Source organism: Lepisosteus oculatus, chromosome 21 (assembly GCF_040954835.1).
Source record: "Lepisosteus oculatus isolate fLepOcu1 chromosome 21, fLepOcu1.hap2, whole genome shotgun sequence".
In the NCBI taxonomy this organism is placed as follows: Eukaryota; Metazoa; Chordata; class Actinopteri; order Semionotiformes; family Lepisosteidae; genus Lepisosteus; species Lepisosteus oculatus.
This window is the reverse complement of record NC_090716.1, coordinates 15559741-15587339: the sequence shown is the minus strand read 5'-3', so window position 1 is coordinate 15587339 and position 27599 is coordinate 15559741.

The window sequence follows — 27599 nt, the reverse complement described above, 5'->3', positions numbered from 1 at the left end:
AACTGCCATTTTAATCTTAGCACTGTATGATCTTGGATTGTCCTTCTAGATAATGAACAGTATCCCGTTGGTTCAAAGATTTTATCAATATACTGTATCAATGAGAAATAAGATTGCCCTCGATTTTCATTAAAGGTGTTTCCTTTAACACCTTTTAAGGATACTTTTAAGGAAGTATCTCCCCACAACATCACTCTTCCACCACCAAAGTAGGCGATTTGAACCATGCCACAGCCAGGATAATTCTCACTATCAAGTCTTTACAGATATTCTCTTCCATCAAGTCTGTCAAGGGCGATAAAGCATCAACACATGAACGATTCATTGGTAAATATACTCAATACAACAATCTACCACTCACACTGCCACCAATTCATATGTTCTCTGTTCTACAGATGAAATTCTAATGTTGTCTCAGCTGCCAGAATGTCATGCATGAATGGGCTCCAAGTATGTAGATCATTTTTATGCCGACAGAGAGTTTCTTTTTATTTCTTCCTGGAGGTGTCCATGCTGTATCCATTGAACTCCTAAAATAATTATCCACATGGATCAGATGGTTCTGATAGGCCTGAGCCAGTGTGCTGACCTTCTGCTTCGCTGTCCCTCACTTCTGGTCTTGATGGACTAGCCTGGTGATTCCTGATGTACTGTAGATCATTTAACCTTTCTTGCAGACAGCCTGCTTTCTATCATGCTGATAGCAACCTAGTTATTTTCATTACTCAAGCAAAGGCATGGATACATCATTCTCTGTTCTTGTAGTTCAGACAGCTCTAATTAAGAAAGAATTACAGAAATAGATTTTGTTCCTTAGATTGAGATGTGTGGACAGCACGATGCTGCATTGGTTAGCAGTGCTGCTTCACAGCGCTAGGTTCTGGGTTTAATGACGGACCTGTGGTGCTGTCTTTGTGGAGTTCTCCGGGTGCTCTTGTCCAAAAACATACTGGTAGGCTAATTGTCTTTGGGGAAAACTGACCCTGGTGTGAGTGCATGCGTGTCAGTGTTTGTGTCTGTCTGCCCTGTGATTGACTCAAGGGTGTACAGCATGTTGCTTGGCACCTTTTGATTAACAGGATAGGCTACAGCTCCCTTGTGACCCTGAATTGTAGAAAACGGCTGGAAAATCGATGGATGGATAAACCCACTTGGCTTAGGGAGTAGCAGCAAAATGGCTATCAGTTGCCCCCTCCAGATGTGGTGATCTGTGCTTCTGTTAAAAATATGATGGTGAGGAGGAAAGAATGCAATGTGTCAAATTCTGGTAAATGTAGAAACTTGATATTTATGCTTAGGTGAGCAGAAGAAAGTGAGATTACGTTTGTCCACCTTACAAGTGCTATTTAAAAATGCTATTAAAACCATGTCATTTTAAATGGCTATTTGTAAAGATTCTTAGCCTATTCATTTTTAAATTTTTAACTCAACTGAAATAGCAGCTTTGAGCACTTGGTATTTTTATGAAACCACAAGACTTGCACTCAATAATTTGTTATTCTATGGGAAAATACAGCTCAAACAATCAATAAACCTATCTGTTCAGTAGTTAAAATGTAAATAGCATTATGTGTGTGCCCGATGAGTTATTGATGTAAAGCTTATGCTGTTGAAGTTTCCTTGTGCGTCAGTATATTCTTTTAAATCAATTTCCAAGCACAAACAGTAAGCTTCTGTGAATGCTGTATGTGGATGGAGGAATAAAATTGCAACATGAAATATATATGAAGAAGGGAAAAAAGAATGGATTACAAGAATCAAATCATTCAAAGTGAAAAACTCCATTTAAATTGACTTTTACCAATTGAAACATATCTTCTGTAGATATGGGTAACTTTACTAATCACAGATTGAAATGTGAGGACAGTGTAGTTTCACAAGAAATAACAACACCCAAGAATTATATATGCATTTCAGAATGTTTGTTCAGTGTTTAAGTACCATGATGGCCAGTCTCCTGGTCATAGGACAAGGAGTCTGGGGCCCCATTATACTGTAGAATAAGTTGTTACCCCAAGGGTGTAGCTGCAAAGGTTGCGATGGTATTGTGAAAGAATGCACAAGATGAATACAGAAAGATAGTTTACTAATGGTATACAGTACATAGCATTTGGGAAATTACATCAGGAATGATTATGAGACTTTTTTCTGAGATGTAAAAAATAGCAGAAATAGCAACACCCAAAAATTAGATGCTTTTGAGGATGTGTAAGGGTTATCAGGTATGGTGAGATTTGGCTTAACCAGTTTGGCTTAGGGCAAATCCACTGGCTATAGGATGAGAAGGGTAGGACTCTTAAAAGAATAAAGCAAGATAACAAATGGAAAAGGAAAGGTGGGAGGAACTTAAAAGTACTAGGACTGATTATCTAAATTGTTTGCCTTTTTCAGACAGTTAGATATAAAGCTGATGAAATGTTTGACTCATGACATCGGAACTAATCTTGATGTATCCTTGGTAGACTCTGAGGACCAGAAGTTACTTAATTGGGTAGTCGGGAAAGCCTTGTTGAGCTGCTGAAAAGGCGGTGCCTCTCTGACATAAGTGTCCAGATAATAGATATATGGGGAAAACAGCTTTTGTTAGTGAGAGTATGGAGTATGGAATGTAAGTTGTGACAATCAGAATTTGATGAGTAATAGCTATTTGAAACAAATGAGGAATTTCTTGACAAGCCTGGAGTACTAACTTACTTTATTGATGATATCAGCAGCTCAACTGTTTTCTTGAATGAATAAAATCAGTTTTTTTTGGTTAAAAAAATCCTAGGAAGGTATGTATGTTTTTAAATATAAATATGTTTGGCATGGATAAGATTCACTCCTCGTAGCCTCGTAGCCTGTTGACAGGGGGACATGAAGTGAGGTGAACATCAAGGGGTTAGGAGGCACAGGCAGAGGAATGACCACAGAGAAGTCTTTGGTAATGGAAGCTGGGAAAAGAGGTTGGCAAGAAGGTATACAGTATACTGTACATGGATGCAGCTGTTTAGCGACTGGTGGTGAGTCTTTGTCCTTGCTTGGATTTTTTGTGTGGTTGTTTTTTGTTTCTTCTATCTTCTCTTGATGATTGTACAAGTGTAAGATGTGCAGGTGCAGGATGATTGGTGACAAAATGATGAAACTCATTAAGGTACTTGCTTTGCACTTACTGTTCTCTATGGATTTCTTGGCTCTCACTGACAGGAATGTGCTGGATGATGGCATGGCTGGTTTGAAATGTAGCCAACACTCTGTCAAGCTTCCTCTAGATACAGTATTCTGATTTCTACACACAATATGGATTTTAATTACAAAACAAAACAGGAAAGAGGAGCTGATTGAGACAGAAACTTCAACAGAGGAAGAGTAAACACCCCATGTCCACTATTATTCTGTCTAAAGTTCAGTCATAAAAATATTAATAAACAATTTGGATGAACTGCATGTTAACTAAATGTTCTTGCACAAAATTTCCTATGCCTGTGTTGCCTTGTTTTGACTTTGATGACTGAATGAGACTGTAAAGGATAACAATATAAAACATGAACAGTTTTACTACACTGGCTGGTTAGAGACAGACCACAGATAAACATCATGGTGGAGGGGTACATCTGATGGTAAAAAAACATTGGTTCCAAAATTATTACCATCTGGGAAAATATGTGAGTGTCTCTTTGCATTCCTTCTATCTTACTTCAGAGTTTCTGAAGCTTTTTACTTCGATTGTTTATATCCACCCAAAAGCTAATGTGAAAAAGGTATCCAAAATCATTTTTGATGTTACCCAGAAACAGGACACTGCATTCCCAGAAGCTTCTGAATTTATTTTGGGAACTTTTAACAGATTCACACTAAATAATAAACTTTGTCAGTATGTGAGCTACCCCGTGCAGTTGAACAGAATTATCGATTGCTGCCATGAGACAACCCCAAAACCCAACTAATCCCTTAAAAGGCCTCCAACAGGCAACTCTGATTACAATACCGCAAATCTCAGGCCAATCAGCTGCTGTTCAAGAGAAATTGGGACAAAGAAAGTACTGTGCATCTACAAGGTTGTTTAAACTACACACAATGGGGTATTTTTAAGGACTCATCAAGGGATATTCTTGCTGTACTTGCTGATGTAGTATCAGATTACATTTTTTTCTGCACAGACACAAATATCCTTACCAAAAGCTTTAACGGTGGTCACAACAACCAATCCTGGGTAACCAAGAGTTTCATACAAGTAATTATTATAAAGAAACTTGTTTTTTCTCAAGGGGAAAGGAGCTCAAGAGTGCAGAAAAAGTGAAAAGGATGAGGGAAGTGCTGTACATGGACACATACTGTAGAGAATATCATGGCTATGGGTGATACCAGAGTGGTATGGCAGGACATTGATTTCAGGGCCAATATCTCTCAGAAAAGTAAAGGTAATTCTGTCCCTACATTAAATGGGGTGGATGGACAACAGCTGGCAAATGATATAAATCATACCCTTTTTGAATAAAATCTGCAACCACTTCAGTTGATAGTATTTTTTACCCAGCATCTGATCTCATGTTCAATGGTTTTTGCTGAATTTTCCCAAAGTCAAAAGATAAAAGGTCTAAGTCTACAGTACTGTTGCAGAAACAAATGTTTCTTTCCAAAATAAGCTTTATTTCTGTCCTTACAAAACACCTACAGCTGCTAAAGGGTAAATGTGAGCACCAGATAAAGGTGGTTTGAATTTGCATGAGGAGGGTACCAGTGATCAACAGAAAGATTCTCTAAATGCACCTTGTCACTCTTTATTGGGCCACTCAGGGGATGTGCAATGTGTTTTGCACCCTGCATGCTGCCTTATGGCAGTGCAATTCATTTGTGTCTTTTACTATGAGACAAAAAATTGCTTTACTTTAATTCCAGCCTCAACAATCCTTTTTTATTAGGCCACCAGCTGAGAAGCAGAAAGACAGTAATTTGTTGATTAGAAGGTGGTGCTGAGGATACGTTTTGTTAATGTGTGTCTAAAACTATTTAGGATCCCACAACAGCCCTGGTTTATTTTCTATACAGTGACTTATTATCTCCCCTCAATTACTGAGCAATACATCAATTATCTAGGCTGCTGATCATTAAAGAATGGCATCCCATTGCATTATGGAACCATTAAGAAGCCAATATTGTTGTTTAACTTGCCCATTATAAGAAGAATTCAGTAAACAATCTTAGTGCATGTAATCAGTGTAAATAAAATACAAATATAGGACAGAACCAAGCTTCTGAAATACATTTGTCAGGAACATTCACTTAAATGAATGTGATGCATCATAAGCCATTGGTAAAGGGATTGTGTAAAGTCAGAAAAAAATGTTTCTTGTTGGCAATACCAAAGTAAAGTGTGCACATCTTAACAGTCTATCGTTAACAGTGACTACCATTGTGATACTGTTATTGAGAAAATTGTGTATGTTTCAGGCTTCATTGTTTCTTACTACCAGCTCTCATGAAAGAATCAACAGATACTGTATAACCCTGAGAATTGATTCTTATTTATTATAATAGGAAATTTTACATCAATATTATCATCTTAAATTTTTAGACATGAGGTATTTAGATGAGGTAAGGTGAATATTATCAAAACCCTGTCCTCTGTGTACCGTTTTCTTTCTTCTGGATGTGTTGCTCCAGTGTTAAAAGAAATTTCCAGTAGAGCATGACTAGCACAATTGGTTTCCCTTTCCCTCCATCGAAAATGTCAGTGTGAGGGGACTCTGTGCTTCCAGGGTCAAGGTGTCACATGAAAACCTGGAATGTGTATAGAAAACCCTTGAGATATATTACTCCTCAACATACACACACTTCACAGACCATTATCACTGACTGAATAATAACACAATTGAGTGATGCTTCAGTTAAAGAGTGCGGTTACAACAGGGTTTGTGTCTCTGCTACAGAGTAAAATGTCCATTTCTTTCGAAGAACAGTGTGTGCAATCCATTTGCTTTGACAGCCTGACCATGTAAAAAATGACTTTGAAATTGCATGCTTCTTCCATTAGCAAGATGGACTACCAATCGCAAACAATTTAGACCTTATATAGCAATTAATCATTTACAAACACATCATGCACTCAAGCAATTTGCTTAAAGGCAGTCTGAGCTTTTGAACCATGGATTTGTCATTAGATGGCACTCTGTGTTTGATGGCTCACCGCTAAAAACAGACACTTTTCTGAAATCTCGCCTTTTATCTCTCTTTTTTACTTCTAGTTTTGGCAAGGCTCATTAATTAGGTTTATTTCTTGAGCTGAGTATCCTCTGAAGAATACTAATGAACACACCTTGCTCAGTACATTTCCTCATTCATCTCTTTTTGTGTTAAGATTTCAACAGCATTACCATTCAGTTTTGCTGAGGTGTGACAATATATTACAATTTAATTCATTTAATAGCATTTTACATCGCCTTAATTTTGAAAGAAAAGGTGAAACATTTGTAAAAAAAACTCATGAAAATTAACAATATAGTGTATAGCAGTTTTTAAAAAATGCTAGTGAAAGCACATTAAAAAAAATTATACTAATGCCCCACAGTCAAAAAAGCAGCATATAATATACTAAGGTTTTGAAGACCCTTGACAAAGCCAGAAGAGGTCTGTCACTTTGACAGGTTCATCATTTATATTAAGAGACCTGCAATATGTCCACATTTCATACTTTCTGATGATAATGTGGAAAGACTAGCATGTACATTGACTCTTAAACTTCTGTTTGTGCAAGCGGATTCTGTTAGAACAGTGGGGATCTCCTTCGGGGGATCTGTTTTTAAATTACTACCTGCTTACGAACCAGGGAAAAACACTTCATTGATTCAATTTCGCACAGAAGTGATTCAGTTAAGCCATACAGCAATACAGTGATGGTGAAAGGAAACTCAGAGGTCCTGCAGCCCCTGAAGACAAGGGATATGTATCAAGGCTCTAGAGATGATGTGATGCTGATGGGCAAACTATCTCCCTATAAAGGACCAGAATTCAGGGAGGCCAAGCTGTTAAGAGTCTAGCACGGGACTTGAACAAAATATAGATGTGACCCCCTTTCTGAAACTAATCTGTCCACTGTGTAATCTGGCAATGTCACATGACAGCTCAGGAGTCAGAAAAAGACAAGAATGATAGTTAAACCAGAAAAGTGAGTGGCATTTACTTGCAAAAAGTACAAATGATGTATTCATGTACTGATTTATTAGGCATTCCTTGGCCTTTTCACTAATACTTTACTATTAATGATGTCCTACATAAGTGAGAAGCAAAATGACAACATAGTATGATTTTATTTTAAATACCATGGATTGACCTACCTATTTTTATTTGTATGTATTTTGAATAAATATAATAATAAGTGAAGTCTGATAACTTTGCTGTCCATTATTTGTAAAATGTCATTTAGTGACAAATGTATGAATCGTGAGTTCTATTCAAATTATTTGTTATTTATAAAATACAGTATACTGTATGTTAATTTATTACATAATTATTTTTTTGTGAAGTACCATCTAAAATATTGTGATGCTGCATGGGGCAACTCACAATAGGGGCATTGGTTTGGTCCCCTGACCAAAGACGCATCCCATCACAAGTCTGAAGTCAAAGTGTACTTTATTCGTAGCAGACTGTTTACATTGCCAGCTTAGTTCTGGCACTGAGACAGCAGCGTGTAAGTATTGTAGCCCCGGCGTCTAATATGGTAGCGCACTAACCCACAGAGTACTTATAGTGGCTTGTGCTTTAGCACACCTGCTTGTTTCTTCAGCCCCGTGGCTTGAATGGTAGGTGAGCAGCAGGTGCTGTAGTACATACTGTAGAAGTTGGTGTTTAATCAGAGGGACTGTAATAGCTGAGCAACTGAAAGGATGAGTCAGCAATGTATGCTGCAGTAGCATAACTTGTACAGAAGCACAGCAATTTCTCTTCAGCCCCAAGGCTGTTATAGCCAAGGGGCTGGAATCTTCTGCCCTGGGGCTGGAATATTAGCGCAGCAGGTAGTGGCATAATACAACAGGATGGTATGGTGGTCGTTCCTATTTCGGCTTCTTTTCCCAAGCTTTGTCTCTCTTTCTGATTTGACACCCAGTTTATGTTGGATACTGCAGGGTGCACAAGTGTTCCCAGCTCCAGTGATTACCCGGATCCATCTTGGGAGTGGAGTGTCCTGTCTTATATGTAAAGGGAAAGCTTCCTAAAATTGCAAGAGGCATTGGGGAAAGTAAATATATTAATATTGCTCTTGGTTGATCAATGAGAATCTGTCATTTGTTACAGCAACTTTAAGGTGTACTGAGTGACCCTTTTCTTAAAATGGAAAAAAAAATCAATAGCACATATCGCACAGAGAGATCAGCCTACCTGAGATCAATTCAAAATCTCAAGTTGTTCCCATAGAAACCACAATGATCAAAATGAGCCCAGGCTATCTTCATCCATATCCTCCCCATGCCAGCAACATTACTGGAAGTATACATATACAAATTGAGAATGTCCAATAGTAAATTCAGTCAGCAAGAGGTCAGTAGGAAGAAAGTATAATCAACAGACCCTGTTGTTATTTGATGAGCATGGGTGTGGGTTTTTTTTCAGATGCATTGGTTGTGCAATAAGGATCTTCTGGCCAGGTCTGAGGGCTTTGGACAAGATCCAGAAGCTATTGACCTCTGGAACTAATGCAATATTGAGAAGGGTTCTGATAAAGGGTTCTAATATCCATCCAACATAAAATAAGAGCCATAGTACTTCATAGAAATACACACAGTGTTTTCTACATTGTGTGTGGCATCACTCTTCTGTATCCTGTCCCGGATTCCCTCATATAAGACGTGTCCTTCTTTTATTAGGTATATATTTACAGCTTTTATTAAAACTAATAAAGTAAATGTAAAGTATCAAAAACATTATTATGAATACATATTTTATACAGTGACTTTCACGATGCATAATCTCAGGACACTTTACAATATAGACTGGTACCTGCAAATGAACACAATAAATTAATAGAATTAAAAGCTAGAGTACAAGAGCAAGTTTAAAGACTGACTTACAAGATCTGATATGGGCTTGGAGATCATTCCACAGACTTGGCAGCAGAGCAGAAAGCAGTTTCACAGTGTTTGGAACCTTGTTCTGATAAATGAAAGAAGAGCAGAGCCCAGATAGTACAAACTGCATGTAGGCTTATAGAGACTTAACAATTTACTGAAACAGACAGAAGCCAAACTGCTCAAGCCCTTAAAGGTGAGCAGCAGTGTGTTGACTTTTACTCTAAAGTCCATAGGGAATCAGTGCAAGGAAGTTTTAACAAGAGATTGATACTCATTCATTTTAGTTTTAGTTATATTGTAAGCAGCTGAGCTCTGGATATACTGCAAATTTTTAAAACATGTTTAGATACATGAGCAAACACTACATTACAAAAACAGTACTGCTACTAATATTAAGTGCTGTCAGATTTTGAAAAGTCACTGTGTCTGCCTTTAGCATAGATTAAAGCAGCAAAATATTACCTATCATCCACTAGAGTGAAAGCAGTGATTCAGACTCAGTTAATTGTAAACAGCAGTTCAGATTTCCCTTGAATAAAAGCAGAAAAATGATATACCTTTTTTCTTGGTTCTCATTATGATGAAAGTGAACAGAAATGACTTGTGGCTGGCTGAGCTTCACCAGTGACTGAGAATCATGGATTATGAGAACAAACAAGACAAGGGAAATAATTGTTTTTTTTTAATTCTACAATTATATAAGAATTCCAAAAGTCTCATATGAATAGCTTTTTCTTTAATTAAGTCCTGTGGATTTGATTAGGCAACACTGATTATGTGATAACACTGGAGAAATGTATTAATCTATGTAAAAAGTGGTTGAATGGTTCTCTACATTTCTCATTTCCCTCAGTGAACAAGTTTTGCCTCACAGATGTGGTAATGCAGCGAATACAAAAAAACATTTAAAAGGGCTTCTACGTATACTTAGAGAAACTGAAATATTTTATTCTCACTTTCTAAAAGCTAGAAACATGAGGGAGTGTGCATTAGAAGTTGGAGTTCTGGATATTGGAGTCACAAATCTCATCTGAATCATACAGCAAGCTATTTTGCTGAGGTTTATGGAAAAAAGATGCATGTTCATAAATTCATAAATCATTTAGCTTCAAATAATGCATATTTGCATCAATGTGAAAGCAAAAGTTTAAAAGTGCACCAGAACAAGTTTCTAGGTCTACCAAGTAACATTTCACTCAGATATTCTATATTAGATTTGCTGATGTTAAAGACTCTTGTCTATTAAGAGTCTTGGTTGAGCCCAGTAGTCTGGACATAACCCATTTGAGCCTGAGCCACGTCACCTTCCAGCTATGACCAAAAGTCCCCAACCTACAGAAGAAAATTAGCTGCATGCCACTGGGGTTAGTTAGGCTAGCACTGGCAAATATATCCTTGGCTTTCCATAGAACGGCCTCCTCTGGGGCTCACTATGTGCTTGTGAGCTTGCACTGTTGTCAGTGAGAGATCTAAAGCACCTCCGAATGGTGCTACAGTATTTTTGCCGTACTCTGTTGATCCTCATTGTGCAAGAGGTCATGGTTGGCCTTCACCCCCTTTAAGACTAAGCAATAATCATTTAAAAAAAACTGGAAAACATGTTTCCATTCCCAATTAGTGGGGGTGTAAAAAGAAAACACAGTAACAATTTAAAGTTAAAAATATTAGCTCAAAACCAGACAATATTTGACCCTATTATCTCCATGAAATATTCTCTGTACATAGACATGGATAAAGACAGACCTACTGATTTGTGCCATTGACATGGCTTGTGTTAAAGGATTGTAATATGTCAAGGGATGTCAAAAGAGCATGAATTTAAAACTGATACTAAAAGAATCTGTTGAGTTGACTTCGTCAGTATTTGTGTTTCCTTTTGCTCAAGTAAAAGTCTAATGTTTATTCTTTTACTTCTCTAGAACAATATTATTTTTCTTATAGCTTGTGTGTCCAAACTGAGCACATTGTTCTTAGGGGGGGCTAACTAATGTACAGTATTGTATAGTTTGAATATGACTTTCCTTGTTTAAATGCTTCTCTTTTATTGATATATCCAAGCATTTTGTTGGCCTTTTCATGGCTTTCCAGCACTGTTTAGTTGATGAAAGTAATGAGTTAACATACAGTAGACGTCTAATTTAGTAAAACCCATTTTATATTTGAAATATACTTTCTGACTTCTTGAATGTAAGATCTTGCACTTATTCAAATGAAATGTTACTTACCCTATGCCAGTACAGAGCTGAATTTTGTCCTCTTGTATTGATTGTGCTGCTGATAAAATATTCGCTGTTCCACCTGATTTTTATCATCTGAAAATGTACAGGTTTATTGATTAAACTTTAATACATATATTTAGGTCTTAAAAATTTAATAACTAACAGATTAAAGTTAGTAGGAAGGAAGGGTTCAGGGAGAGGGACACCAGTTTATCTCACAACTAAAAAGTACAGAATTAAAGAAATCTGAAATTTGTCTTTCAGTTTTTAAACACTAGTGATTTTCTCATTTCTAATTCTGTGGAAAGAACAGAGAGCAAGAATTCAAAATGTTAAAAGGAAACCTTGAAAGAGCTTTTCATGCTGTCTCAAATGCTTCCCTTTTTAATGGAAAAAAGCATTAAATGTTATTTATAATTCCCTGACCTGTTTTTCCTCTTTTAGTTTCTGCTGACTTAGAAGAAAAATGTTAAGCACTAAGCTGCAGTCTTTCCCTTTACCTTTGACCCTTTGTGTTAATGGTTCTTTACATGAGGTTCTAAATGCGATTTGGAGGCAGCATTATTCCATCTTAGAAAAGAAGTAGACAGCAATGTCCTCTATACAGTATAGTATTTGAGAATCTCAAAAATATTAAGTGTACAGACTGGTGCTAAACCGCTTATTTCCTAAAGGAGGTATCTTTGTGTTTGTCTTTTGAGTTCTTGCAATTTAACCAAAGTTAGATTTTAAAAATACTGCTTTTTTAACAAAGGCAGCTTGGTGAGATGATACTTTGCACTACTGCTGCACAACTCGAAGGTCCTGGGATCAGTTTTAGTTTAGCGTCCCCGTCTGTATATAGTTTGTATGTTCTCCATACTGTATGTTGCCGTTGGGTCTTGCCAGGTGCTCTAATTTCCCCTCACTTTCCAAACACACAAACATTATATTGTATTGGTAACTCTTAATAGTTCTGTTCATAGGGAAGGATCAAGTCTTACTGTACTTTTCAAGGTATAATATAATTTTTAAAAGAATGATTGTGAGTGTTTAACTTAAAATAGTCTTTTTACATTTATGTGCTGTACTTTCATTCAAGTTGTTTGAATGTTAACATGATTTCACAAGGTGTTTCCTGATGGAGTTTTTGGATTTTTGAAATGTGTCAGCAGGTGCAAGCCCACCACTGTCTTTCCATGTCATGTTATGACATATTTAAGAGGAATGACCAATGTCAAATGAAATGCATCCTAATTGTAATCATGGGACAGAGCTACCATGTAGGGCACTGCTTTTAAATCAGGCATATTTCAGGGAAATAACTTATAATTCATGCAAAGAGAGCATCAAGCTGATAATTGATAATGAGATCATGAGAAAAATGGGTCCACAATTCAGTGTTTAAAGATGTTTCAGATCACATGTTCATGTTCAAGCTTTATCCTTCAGATTTATCCATACCCCTGATGAAGTAGGAACCAATCATATAGCAGAATGAGATATGGATTGGATGAAGTGTCTCAGTTAAAAGTGTCTAATACTGTTATAGTGTAATCATATTAACAGTGCACAAAGCAGTCTTACAGTATATATATATAAATAAAAAAATGATTTTTTTTGAGAAAACAGCAGTGTCCCATTTTGTCACAGCTCAAACAAAAACAAATCTACTATAACATTCTGCTCTTTGGAAGTGCAAAGGAAGCAGGAATATACAGAGATTTGCAAATGGTTCCTGTTTCCCAGTGATATAAAAACAAGTCATATACACAAAACATTCAGTAGTAGTATACATCATAATGGTTAAGGCCAGAGAGCTTTTTAAAGACTGCAGGCAAATGTTCATTGATTTCCAGAAGTTGGATGGCTATAAAAACAAATTCCCAAAACGCTGTACAACACAGTTAAGTCCATTATTAATATATTGAAGGCTACATGTGTAGAGGACTTGCCAGGAAGAAGACCAGGTTTTTTTTTTCTACCAGGGAGGCAACAAGCAAAGATCTGATCTGAATTTATAGCTGGATTGTAAGGAAAAAAGCATTTTCTGAGTGAGAATCACAAAAATCACAAAATGAAATTGAACTTTTTGTACAGTATGTGTTCATAGAGTTATGTTTGGACTTTGGAAAAGGTGAAGGTCAAGTTGAAAAAAGACTAATGCCTAATGTGTACTTTGTTGTAATACTGTATGTTTTGAGGTTCTGTGGTTATGGATCCATAGATCCTGGATCACTTGTCATGATAGAAAAATCATAAACTTTACATATACCAGGACATTTTAGCAACACATTTGGTTCTTTCTGCCATGCATCCCAAGCTTGGCAGGAAATAGATGTTCCAGCATGAGAATGATCCAAATACCTCAACATTGGCAAAGGAATGGCATACAGCACACAAAACTGCACAAAATGTTCTCAACTGGCCACCTTCATCTTCAGACATCAATTATATTGAAGATTTCTAATTCTAACTCAAGATGGCTATTTACTAAAAACCAAAATGTCTCAAAGACTTCTGAGCAATCTCCATGGGGAAATGTTTATTAATTTCCTTTCTGAAATGCCATAACATTATAGCACACTAGAGAAGATGTGTTGTGACAAAAACTTCAGTGTAATATTTTTAGAAATGATACAGCAAGAAACTATGCAATCTTGAAATTCTCCCGTTATTTTCATTTAATCTTACTGGCAACCTTTCTCATGTTCCAAGGTTCTTATTCTTTTATGGTAAAAAGAAGTTAAACATTTTGAAGATGATGAAAATCCCTTTTGGATGTGGTGATTTCAATCAAGACAATAAGAAGTAGAATGTTAGAAGGAGTCTCCATGACCTGTAAAGCGTTTTAAATGGAGTGTCCAGAAAAGAGCTACTGTGCATAAGTGTAAGGAATTATTATTATAATATTATACTTATATAATATTTTAAAGTTAATACATTTTTTTCCTTTTCAGTTCATTCCTTTAAACTTACTTCAAAGAAGAAACAAAATGTTGATTGGAAAGAAAAAAATATACTAACAAGCTGTAGAGATGTTTTAACCTCAGTATAACGTTAACTGTTTTTATCATTCTAAGGAATCTGAAGCTTTTTTGTTAAGGTATCAGCTGTTTAAGATAGGTAAAAATATCGTATTTGAGAAGCTACAAATACTATCCCCTTGATTGTTCACTAGTACAGACTCACTGGAGCCTAGCTAGATTAGTTCTCCTTGAACTCGAAGTCATCTCATCTGGGCTAGTGTTCTTGTCTTTAGCACAGACTGGAGATCCCATCTTCGTATTTCCCTTGTTGAAAAGGGAATAGAACATATATTCATGAACATTTGTAGAATCTGCTGACAGAGGATGAAAGTGCTTGTGTCAGCTCTTCTCTCCAGTAAAGGGTCACATTTTCACTAAAAAAAGACAGCAGCAGATCTCTTGTGGATGAAGTGGCAACAGTAAAACAAGGGGTGGCTCTGTGTTTTGTTAGTGAATATCAGGATGTAACTGAAGAGGCAATTATTTTTAGCATGGGTCTGAAGTGAATTTTCAAAATCCATTTGCTCCTTTTTAGATAAAAGATATAACATTTTGAAAAATATAAAAATAAAATGTTGTATGACAAAAAGTCAGTGTATAGTGCTTCTTGATGCATATGGTAAAAGCACAAAAAAATCTGTAAAGCATTGAATTGTCCTGGTAAACAATGGAAGATATACAATCCTAATCAAAGAAAGTTAAAAAACTGAAAAGGCGAAGTTGTGATGAGAGCCACAGCAGGTCATCACGGTTTCTGTAGCATTATGTGGACCAGTGAGAATGTGACTTCCCCCTGGATGAGATTCCAATCCATCATAAAGAAGCAGTGCTGGTTTGCATTTATACAGTACAGCTGGGTGGACAGAAGCAACTGGTTTGATGGATCTCACTTAAGGGTATAAAAGTAATGGCCTTTAATAAGGGGAATTTCAATATAAACATTGTACTTTGCTGTATTGAGAAGCTGTTTGAAAGTGTTACAATATTTTAATAGCCTTTAAGATGTGCTTTATCTACAGTATGGTCCATAACATGTTTATTATCCCTTTATCATTAATAATATACTGTAAGTACCACTTTACCATCAAGCTCCATTTAAAGAATGAAGTTGAGGACTAATTCTCAAATTCAATGAATAAAACAAAATTAAATTGGATTGTATTTTTGTTGAAGGAGCCCACAACGAGGATTTGTAAGGTGGGTGCGGTTAATTTCTCATAAATGAAAATTAATTTCTCTTTTTTGTTTACTTGCATGGGTAGGTGGAAGTAAAAAAAAAAGCCAACCCGCTCATCACTAATCGTCACAATGACTACTACAGCTGTTCCTACTGTATGACTAATAGCAGTTATACACCAATTTTTTTAAATAAATAATATGGCAAACATCATTTTGTACTACTCTTATTTTTAGCACTATGAATGCAAAATCCAGTTTCTGGAGACATATTTAAATAGTCAAAGAGACTACACTGTGCAACAAAGAAAACAGCTACTACATTTAGGGTATATTCACTCACAACCAGCTAGCCAGAAATGCAAAAACTCTGGAAGCAGAAAGGTCAACAATGCAAGGCCAGATAAGAAAAAAAAAATTTCAAAGAAGTTTATTTTTAATGCCACACTTTAAACCAGGGCCTTATCTCAAATCCAAGAAAAAGAGGGACATTGGGACAATTTTTCAATACTAGATTTACTTTTTGAGAAATGAAAAAAATAATAATAAAACTGGAAGATTATTTTAGAGGTTCACAGCCAAATGCTCGCTACCTCTTTGTACTTTGTGATAACAGAGTGAGCTGTGTTGATAGCACATGAAAAGAAGCATCAAGTCTTGTTCAGATAAAAAAGAACCTGTCTAATTCTGTTAGAGAGATTGTATGTGTGGACATCATCTAGCTGTGCTTGCAGGCAGAAAAATAAAATGGGTGAAAAAAGTGTTTTTCTTGTATTTTGCTACTGTTCTTTAAGATTTCTTATTCCAATGCATATTATATTCAATATATTCAATATATTATATTCAATATAAGTTAATTCCTTTTGAATTGTGTACATTAAGAAAAATGTAAAACTATTAGTTATTGATTTTATTTATTTCAAGTCAGTCTTAGGTCTGGCTGTGTATAGAGCATGAATACACAAATTGTAAGTCTTAGCCTTACAAGAATTTGTAATTATGCACAACCCATTCCTTAATTATTTAGTTTATAATTAGCAGGATCAATATAGCAATTAAACAACCAGCTACATCCAAACTTTCCAACAAAGCTGATTAGAAGGGTTACTGTTAGGCATCCCTGGCCTAGAGCAATTAGAGTAATAATGGTTTGACCGTAGAGAAGGCAATGAACTAAAGAAAGGTTACGAGTGTACAGTATGAGTCCTCTATAGTGTCACAAAATCACGGATCACAATATGTGTCACAATATTAATTCATTTTCCATTGTAATCAATAGTAAAATAATTTAAATATTTATTGTGGTCTGTGTAAAAATTGCAAAGAAATATGCAACAGAACCAATTAAAAATGTCTTTTGTTGTTTCACTATACATTATATATGTAACCACAGTGGTCCCAAGTGGTCCTTTCTGTACTTGGCTTAGAGTATCCCTGCCTGTACAGTACACACACAGTTAATGCAATCTAACCTTACATCATGTTTAAGGTAATCATTTTCAGGACATTCTTTTATTTCGAGTGGTGGTTCTGTAGCTCCAATGTGAAAATATTGAACATGTTTAGAAGCCAAAATATGCTGTTTTGTATTATACAATAACAAAAAATACATTAACTTATTCCTGCTAAAGTGTTAGAGTGATTTTTTTTTCACTTTATCTCAATTAGCAAAATAAGGTTTCCAACCTGTCATCAAAACAATTTTAGTTGTGCATTAAATAATTCTATTGACAGACCAAACAACCAAGCTTGTAATGACAAATTAGTGGTTTCTGAAACATTTACATCAATGAGTTAGTTCCTAAGAATGGCTGGGGATTGTTAAATTCCGATTACATAGATGAAGCATATTGGCGCATGTATTCTCCTAGGAGCAGACCTGCTATTAACGAATATATTGCAGTGCAGTGATCTTTCCACTAGGAATTACTTATTAGATAAGTAGTATAAATAAGATAAAGTATTTAATAGTGCACGTAATCCATACTGGTTACAAAATACAAAATTAAAGTGTTAAAAATAAGTTTCCTCCTAAAAGAAAACTTTTTTTTTTTACTGTGCAGACTTTGTAGAATTACAGAATTAATAGCTGGCACATTATCAAACACTGAACCTCAATCTGAAAGAAATAGAAATTCTCTGAACTGTTGACAATCACATATAGTAAAAATCTAAAATCACTATCCCATTCAAAAGACTAGCAAATATTAAAATGACAAAGTATCACTCTGATCACTTTTATAACATGTTTTGTGAAACTATTGTGCACCAATAAAACATTATTGTTTTATATTATATACGTTTTATATTGTCTGTTGTTACATTGAGTTTGTTGTTCGAGTCCTGTCTTGCTATGTCATGCTGGCCTGGGATGTGGACAATTATTTACACTACCAATTATCCTAACAGTCCAGCAGAAGAGAGGTGTCTGCTTGAGGAACATTAAGATGACAAAAAAACAATTGCTGTGACAATTTTGTATTCACTATCTTAAGAGCCTGGGTCCTCGACCTTATTGTTAAATATGACATATTTCTGATTGATAATAGAACTCATTTATTTGTTGTTTTTACAGATGTTCACAATACAATCAAATAATGATAAATTTGCACTCTTTCACATTTGCTACACATATTATTCAGAAACATCTCTGACAAAATCTTTTTCTACACATTAAACCACATAATCACTAAGCATTCAGTTAAGTCTGATTAGAAAGAATGATTACCTGATACATTATTACATAATTTACAGTAAAGGAATATCAAGTTTTTTTTTTCCCCTTCAGTTTATTATGATTGGTACGGATACCTCTGTAGAAATAAGGTACCTCATAAAGCTCTGAATTAACTAGTTTTAATAAATCAATATTGTTTATAAACTGTTGTGTATCCTATAATCTATACAGTTTGTAACCCTGCTTCTTTCTCCCATTGATCATACTATTCTCAGTTTTTCCATTACAAAATGGTCAGCTGACAGATGTCTAGTAAGTTGCTGTCAGTTTTCTTGGTATGCACCTTATATTATTTGGGGGTGAAGATAACAAATGACAAGAAGCAAACCCATTACAGCAATATTGGGAAGTGTCCTCCCCTGTGATTTATATCTCCTGATGTTTCTGTCAACTTCATCCTTTTAAAATCATCAATTCTGGTACCATCATATGTTACAGGGCGTCTTCTGGGTGTCAAAGTAAACACAGCACATGCAGCTGTGTGTCTCCCAAGAGTCACAGAGTCACAGCAAACTGTTACGGGGATAACAGAGGGTGAATTACTATAAGAACATGCTAGACTCAGCATAGTGAAATGAAGTGAAAATTGATTAATTTAAATTAAATACAAGTGCAATGGTGGGTGAAGTGAATCTCATACCAACACAGCGAGATACACAACAAGAGGTGTAATAACATAGGTCGGGGCATACTACAGTATATAACCCAGCTGCCTAAACCCTGCATCCTAAGGCAATACTGAGAAAAAAAAAACAATTTAGAAAGCATGGACCTTTCTCCATTACAAAAGAAGTTGGGAAAAGCAATTAAATCAAAGACATTCTAATGCTAAAAAAAAGATTAGAAAGGACACGGGCCATTTTTTTAAAGTTCCACACTTTTGGATTCATTATCCCTCAGGACAGACTCTGAATACTACAAACTTTATTTGTAATTACTGTATAGAACCACCAGTCCCATTCACAACAGGTTTCCTTAATTTGTAGTCTGCTGCCTACTCTCAAAATAATACTGGTAATGATCTGCCTGGATAAAACTAAGATGGGGGACCCATCTAATAGCTAAAATCTTACTATTGCTGGAAGTTGCCTACTGGAACTGATGATGTGGCTTTTCCCTTTAAAATGAAACCTGAATCCATGCATCAGTATGGAGACAGCAGTTGTTGTCCTGTATGCCTGTCAGAATCAGAAATGGTAATATGGATTTTGGTGTAAAGATTCTGTCTCCCTTTATTTCTACCTTTGAAAATGAAAATTCAAGATCATTACATTAGGTACTGCAGTGAAAAGGAAAAAAAAACATTATATCGCGAAAGGCAGTGAACAAAGACCAAAATGAAAACAATATTGTAGCTGAACTCAAAACCCAGAACCCCAAATATATTACATGGGCTTCTAAGGTTTCAAAGTTTTCCCCTTGATTACCAAGCAACCTGCAGCTTCTTTTTCTGTCTCTGCTGTATGATTTTACTTGAGAACAAAGGTCATTTGAATAAAAAGGAAAATTCACATTCACTTAATGGAAGTGAATGCTGAATCGATTCATGCTATTACTTATTTTGTATTTGTTTATTTTCTAGTACTTTTCTGATCAAACTTCTCAATTACTGTACTTCCCTATCTTTTGAAACATGCCCTATCCTCCAATTCAGTCAATAACACAGGGTAGGAACCACATCTCTCCATCATGATGATTAAAAGAACACAGAAAACATTTCAGTGTAATAATGCAGCTAAAATCATGCATTGATTCACATAAAAATGATGACTGTCGCACAATGCCACTGCCATGACCACCCAACCAAAAATAATCCATATACTGTAGTACAAGAGTAAGTTAATTATTTTCATAATTCCTTATTTAAAATTGATCTATATTCACAAATAAAATGACCATACTATTAAGTAGGCTTAAATTTAGACAAAAAGGTGTACATTTTTCTTCTGCTTGGCACATAAGAAAATTTCACATCTTGCAATTAATCTGTTTTTGGACTTTATTTTTCACATTAAAAAATGACTATTACGTTGAGTTTGAACAAATATTAAATTTAAAAATGAAAGTTTGAGCCTCAGGGTCATCGCCAGAATGATTTTTCTTTCGACAAAAATACAACATCTCTAGGTAACAAAAAGCTGATTCCAGCTTTCAAAATTGTTCCTGGCACATTGCAGGAAATTTGAATGTTTTATTTGCTTTCAGTCTCCAGAAATAGACGTTTCCAGCTCAAAAATAAATTTGGTCTTCATCACACAGAGTACAACTGTTATGTTATCCTAAATGTAAATAATAAATAGTGCAACATTTGAGTGTTCAAGATTTATTCGAAGCCATGTAATCCACTAGCCACAATCCTGCAATTAATGCCCAGATTTGTCTGGTAAACTCATACCAAAAATGAATATTCCCACACTTAAATTTAGAGTATTCCACTGCTTATTTAAAATCTGTCTCTGCAGAATCAATTACACAGGAGAAGCACTACAGTGCACAACAAAAAATGGAACCTTCCTTGTAGTTTTTTGAAGACAAATAAAGAATACAGTTCCTAGAAACATGCACATGAACTATATGATTCAATTCTAATCCCACTGTCTCTCCCGAACAATCCTCTTCATAGAAAAGCCCTGACGTTTGAAATAAAGAATGGCAATTTCTATAGAGCTACTGTATTTTAGCACTGTGTCCAAATCTACAGTTTACAACAAGTCCTTATTCTGTTAATTTGGAATCCAGCATTCATTTGGAAGATAAACAATGGGCAAGACACCTTGGATCTCAATCAGAGTCATACATAATTTTATTATTACATCACCAATATATTCAATACATTTGCTATATATGAAGTAACGAGTACCATATTTTCATGAAGCTAAAAAGCTGGGTAAGCCTTTCGAAAGATGTTACATAAGTGTCACAGACGTCCAAAGGGACTAACCGTGGGGAGCAGGAGAGCGGAAAAAGACCCATATGCGTAGCGGCAGAACGGGAAAAAGGTCCGGGTTCAGCAGTTCAGGAGTCAGGTAGAAACCAATGCCCTCAGGCAGCGGACGTGGGGCGACTTGGGTGGTTAGGCGGGTTTCAGGACATCCAAACGACAATGCTGAGCGAGGGCAGAGTGCAAGACCCGGAAATATATAGCCCCATTGAAAGAGAAGGACCAGAAGGACAGCCAGGCAGGAAACTAGGGACAGGACAGGGTAGGAGCGCCCTCTGCCTGCAGAGGGCGTGACAATAACATCATTATGGCGTTCACTGTGAATGGAAAAAAAGTGTTCATAGTGTGAAAATAGTGGATTAGGAATTCTAAAAAAAAAATCTAAGACTTTTTAGAGACAGCAAAAAATCAAATATTCCATCCTAATCTCTCGAGCACACTTCTTCATAATGTGTTACAGAAATTAGTGCTGCATATAGTGAGGAATGCAGCTGAAACAGGAAAGGGTACATACTGTAGAATATGTTTTAAAACGACGTGTGAACAAATGTTTTAAGATAATTTACTTGTGTGGTGCATCCTACTGAAGTTATTAATAGTTTATCCATGTGGTAATGGTCACAAAAAAAGCCTGTTATCTTCTTTTACCTAGTGTAATTTAACCCTACAAATCCTACAGTTGTAGAAAGATAACCAAATTAAAAGCAACTGTCGATTACATCAAAATTAATTCAATTTTAATTTAGTTTAAATTTAATTTTATTATAAGGTTAATCAAAGTAGAAGCATAGGCAAATTTGTAGGGGCATAGAATGCATAATTATGATACTCAAATAGTGTTATACTGAAATAAGGGATTTATTGAGTGTTTATTTTATACAGAATATAATCCTATGGTGTTTTGAAATCATAGTGTTATATACAGATTCTCAGTGTAATTCAAATAAATTATACAAGATTATTAAAAAGATAGTCTTGTCCACAACTCCTTTTAATTTTCCATGTTTGCAATCCTGAAAACTTTTCTTCAACTAATTTTATGTAGACATATTAGAAATAGAAATATTATATAATCATGACCTTTTAACTGTGCTTTGTTTCAAAATATACAGTGCCTTGCGAAAGTATTCGGCCCCCTTGAACTTTTCAACCTTTTGCCACATTTCAGGCTTCAAACATAAAGATATAAATTTTTTAGTTTATGTGAAGAATCACCAACAAGTGGGACACAATTGTGAAGTGGAACGAAATCTATTGGATTTTTGAAACTTTTTTAACTCATAAAAAAATGAAAAGTGGGGCGTGCAAAATTATTCGGCCCCTTTACTTTCAGTGCAGCAAACTCACTGATGGTGATAAATAGAATCCACCTGTGTGTAATCAAGTCTCTGTATAAATGCACCTGCTCTGTGATAGTCTCAAGGTTCTGTTGAAAGCGCAGAGAGCATCATGAAGACCAAGGAACACACCAGGCAGGTCCGTAATACTGTTGTGGAGAAGTTTAAAGCCAGATTTGGATACAAAAAGATTTCCCAAGCTTCAAACATCCCAAGGAGCACTGTGCAAGCGATCATCTTGAAATGGAAGGAGTATCAGACCACTGCAAATCTACCAAGACCTGGCCGTCCCTCTAAACTTTCAGCTCAGACAAGGAGAAGACTGATCAGAGATGCAGCCAAGAGGCCCATGATCACTCTGGATGAACTGCAGAAAACTACAGCTGAGGTGGGAGAGTCTGTCCATAGGACAACAATCAGTCTTACACTGCACAAATCTGGCCTTTATGGAAGAGTGGCAAGAAGAAAGCCATTTCTCAAAGATATCCATAAAAAGTCTCGTCTAAAGTTTGCCACAAGCCACCTGGGAGACACCCCAAACATGTGGAAGAAGGTGCTCTGGTCAGATGAAACCAAAATCGAACTTTTTGGCCACAATGCAAAACGATATGTTTGGCGTAAAAGCAACACAGCTCATCACCCTCAACACACCATCCCCACTGTCAAACATGGTGGTGGCAGCATCATGGTTTGGGCCTGCTTTTCTTCAGCAGGGACAGGGAAGATGGTTAAAATTGAGGGGAAGATGGATGCAGCCAAATACAGGACCATTCTGGATGAAAACCTGTTGGAGTCTGCAAAAGACCTGAAACTGGGACGGAGATTTATCTTCCAACAAGACAATGATCCAGAACATACAGCAAAATCTACAAAGGAATGGTTCACAAATAAACGTATCCAGGTGTTTGAATGGCCAAGTCAAAGTCCAGACCTGAATCCAATCGAGAATCTGTGGAAAGAGCTGAAAACTGCTGTTCACAAACGCTCTCCATCCAACCTCACTGAGCTCGAGCTGTTTTGCAAGGAAGAATGGGCAAGAATTTCAGTCTCTCGATGTGCAAAACTGATAGAGACATACCCCAAGCGACTTGCAGCTGTAATCGCAGCAAAAGGTGGCTCTACAAAGTATTAACGCAAGGGGGCCGAATAATTTTGCACGCCCCACTTTTCATTTTTTTATGAGTTAAAAAAGTTTCAAAAATCCAATAGATTTCGTTCCACTTCACAATTGTGTCCCACTTGTTGGTGATTCTTCACATAAAATAAAAAATTTATATCTTTATGTTTGAAGCCTGAAATGTGGCAAAAGGTTGAAAAGTTCAAGGGGGCCGAATACTTTCGCAAGGCACTGTATGTTGGGCTCTCCCCATTTTACTATAATTTAAATGAGATAGTATTACTCTAGCATACATGAAGGTTTCATAATAATTTGTAATCTTCAAAAAAGCTCATCAGCAGCTGTTTGAAATAATAGAAGATTGTATTGCAGAGAAATAATTGTGCATGCAGGATTGTCTGACTTTTATAAGATGCTATTGCTTTAAGCCATTATTGGGAAAACCAGAGGTTTAGTACATGTCAAGAATACAGAAAAGACGGCAGACTTGGTATTGCTGTCGATCTCCCTTGGAAAACCTGAAAGGTTATCAAACAAAACTGCCCAGTTTTAAACACTATACAGTATATACACTACTTGTGTAAGTAAGGGGGTCATATCAACACAGGTACTGTTAAGTTTTAACAATAACTTTTTTCAACACTTTTTCTTTCACCATAATAATTAATTATAGTCTTGTTTTCATTTGTACTTTGTCATGTACAATATATACCCAACAGTTATGTGATTATGCAGCGACAGTGTTAAATATGAAAATCAATAATAATATACATAAAGAGAATGACAGCAACAGAAACAGCTGGTATAGCTACCTTTAGGTTAGATGAACAAAAAGCATGAAAATTCCCCCACATAGACTTCACTGATCACTAGTGTGTTGAAAAAGAACTGATATTAAATGGCATATATTTTGAATTTCAGTTCAACCTAGTGATGCACTTACCCTCAGTGCAGTGGCAGTCTAAGAGTCTTGGCTACTGAGGCAGTGCATGGTTCCTACTGTATCAATGTTGTATTTTTTTTCTCCCACAACATTGAAAATGATCAGTCTTCAAAAAATAAAAGAATACTATTCCATGTATTGCCAAATTGACGTTACTACTAACAAACTGCTTTATCAAATCATCAGTTATCTGGAAGTGTTGTCATCTTAATAGACTGGCTGAATCAACAGTCTCTTTGTGTAACACTGATAATAAAGTGGATCTAGCTGAGTATAACATGGTGTTCTAATCTGGTGGATATGAGAGATGCCTATTAGAGGAGCAATACTGTAAACATAAATGTAGAAAAAAGTAGCGTTCAGGATATTACCCTGCCGATCTCCCTTGGAAATCCTGAGGTTATGAAGCAAAACTGTCCAGTTTTAAACACTATCTATGCAGTACTTGTATAAGTAAGGGGGTCACATCAATACAAATGCTGTTCAATTCTTCACAAGAACTGTAATAATAATTAATAATAATAATTACTTACACTTATTTAGCGCTTTTCTGGACACTCCACTCAAAGCGCTTTACAGGTAATGGGGACTCCCCTCCACCACCACCAATGTGCAGCCCCACCTGGATGATGTGACGGCCAGAACGCTCACCACACATCAGCTATCAGTGGGGAGGAGAACAGAGTAATGTAGCCAATTCATAGATGGGGATTATTAAGAGGCATGGGAAATTTGGCCAGGACGCCGGGGTTACACCCCTACTCTTTTCGAGAAACGCCCTGGGATTTTTAATGACCACAGAGAGTCAGAACCTCAGTTTTACGTCTCATCCGAAGGACGGCGCCTGTTTACAGTATAGTGTCCCCGTCACTATACTGGGGCATTAGGACCCACATGGACCGCAGGGTGAGCGCCCCCCGCTGGCCCCACTAACACCTCTTCCAGCAGCAACCCTAGTTTTTCCCAGGAGGTCTCCCATCCAGGTACTGACCAGGCTCACACCTGCTTTGCTTCAGTCGGTTACCAGTTGTGAGTTGCAGGGTGATATGGCTGCTGTAGGATTCACAGGATCAAATGCTGCAGATAAACCCATAATGACATCTGAATATATGTGAATTTTGTGGATAGCTGTTATAATATTGAGAATATCCAGAATATTTGATATAATTGCTGCCTAAATTGAGCCGAAATGTTAACAATTTTTTATAATTTTAGAAAGGCAAGCTGAAAGGGATATCACTTTATTAGCTGACATCATCCTTTGAAAGGAGGCAGAATAAAAGTGGATTTCCAGTGAGTTGGGATTTCAGTTGCTTTAAAACAGAGATTGGATAAGTGAGAAGATAAAGTGTATATTTGATGAGCAGCAGGTTTCTATGAAATATGGTTCAATACCATCATGACCACCAGCTTTATTATTGCAAATTGTACAAACTTCAGTTAGAATTTCTAATTCAATATATGTTTGCATCATATAACTGAAGAAGTACACCAAACTTAACAAATCAGTGTTATAGTTAAATTTAAACATTTTGAACATACATGTAACATGCATAAATGTTCATTTAAAGAACTGATTGTTTTTTAAATGTATAATATCAGTGTTTTTTTATTTAAACTGATAATTGATAAAGTAAATATTTGGTCTTAATAAATTTAAGGGGCTTTCAAAGGTTCTTAGGCTTTCTAAGTTGTTGTAATGGCTCATTTCAGAGCTTCTAACGGCTTGTGTGCATTTATTTCCAATTTGCCTGAAAAGCCAATCTGTGAGAATCTTAGAGGCCATAACAATTTTCAAAGCTTAATTATTTTGCTGAATCAAAATTAACAGAATAGGACTAAACCATGGCTTTCACAATTTTTATCTCCAAACCTTGTAATGGGTTCATGCTTGTTGATGGTATTTCTAAAACAAGATCCAAGGATCTTTAGATGATTTGATGAGAGAAACTAAATTCTGCTCCGGTTTATTAATAACAGATCATGTAGAAACAATGATCACTAAGACCCTTACAAAATTATACTTGAAGATTGAATTATTTGGGAGTAAAAGCTGTTTATATTGTTAATTCTTGTAGGCTTCCTTAACGTATAATATGAAAATTAAAATGTTTTTTAATATCTATAAGTATTAAAGTATCCCAGTTTAAATCTCTCAGTAAAATACTTTTTTAAAAGTTCACTTAATAAAGTCAAGGTGGCTGCAGAGGATGGTTGATTCTTACACACTAAATTTTTGCTGGTTTGGTTATAAAAAAGATTGAGTTGTTCAGGGACTGATGAGATAAGAGAGGAATGTAAATAATATTAATAGAAATGAAATGATCCCTCCCTTAGAAGATCTATCCATATGAAACACATTATACTGTACCTGTTTAAGTGTATTTGATTATGAGAAGCAGATTTCTTTGACCAAATCTAGTAAATAGCAAGCATATGAGGGAAAGAACTGAAAGTCCATACCTTAAATTGACTTTAAGAAGCAGGCTTTTATGTCAAAATGAGGAAAACATTTATTATCATCAAATTGTTGAAAGACAGTGAGCTTTAATATTACAAATGAGAAGGCTGAGGTTAAGATAAATATTGGAATTAAAAACTTTCTTTTTTACTTTTTCTTTTGTAAAAAAAAGATTTCACTTCTGAAATGTTCTAATAATGACTTGGACATATTTCAGTAGGAAATAAGAAAATTAAATTCTGATATAATTTCTCCTGAACAGTTTTTGCAAGTGCCACCTAGGAACAGAGTAAAATTAAGTTTCAAGTTGACACAGATGATGGTAAAAAAGAGAAAAAGAGATTGAAGATACGTCTCAGGTTGTCACTTTCCACACCCTCATAGTGGCTCCCTAAGCACTGCCCAGTCCCTGCAGTGTACCAGTCTCTTCTGCATATGACCTTTTCCATGTTGACTGCTGTTTTACCCTTTTCAGGCTCCTGAAATATTTCTTCAGCCCCATGTAAGACTGACGTGTCGTGATTTCCCTTGTCTTCTGTTTTAACTGTCTGGCATATAAGCAACAAGAAGGAAAAGTACACCTTTAGAAGCAGTAGTGTTTAGATACACAATT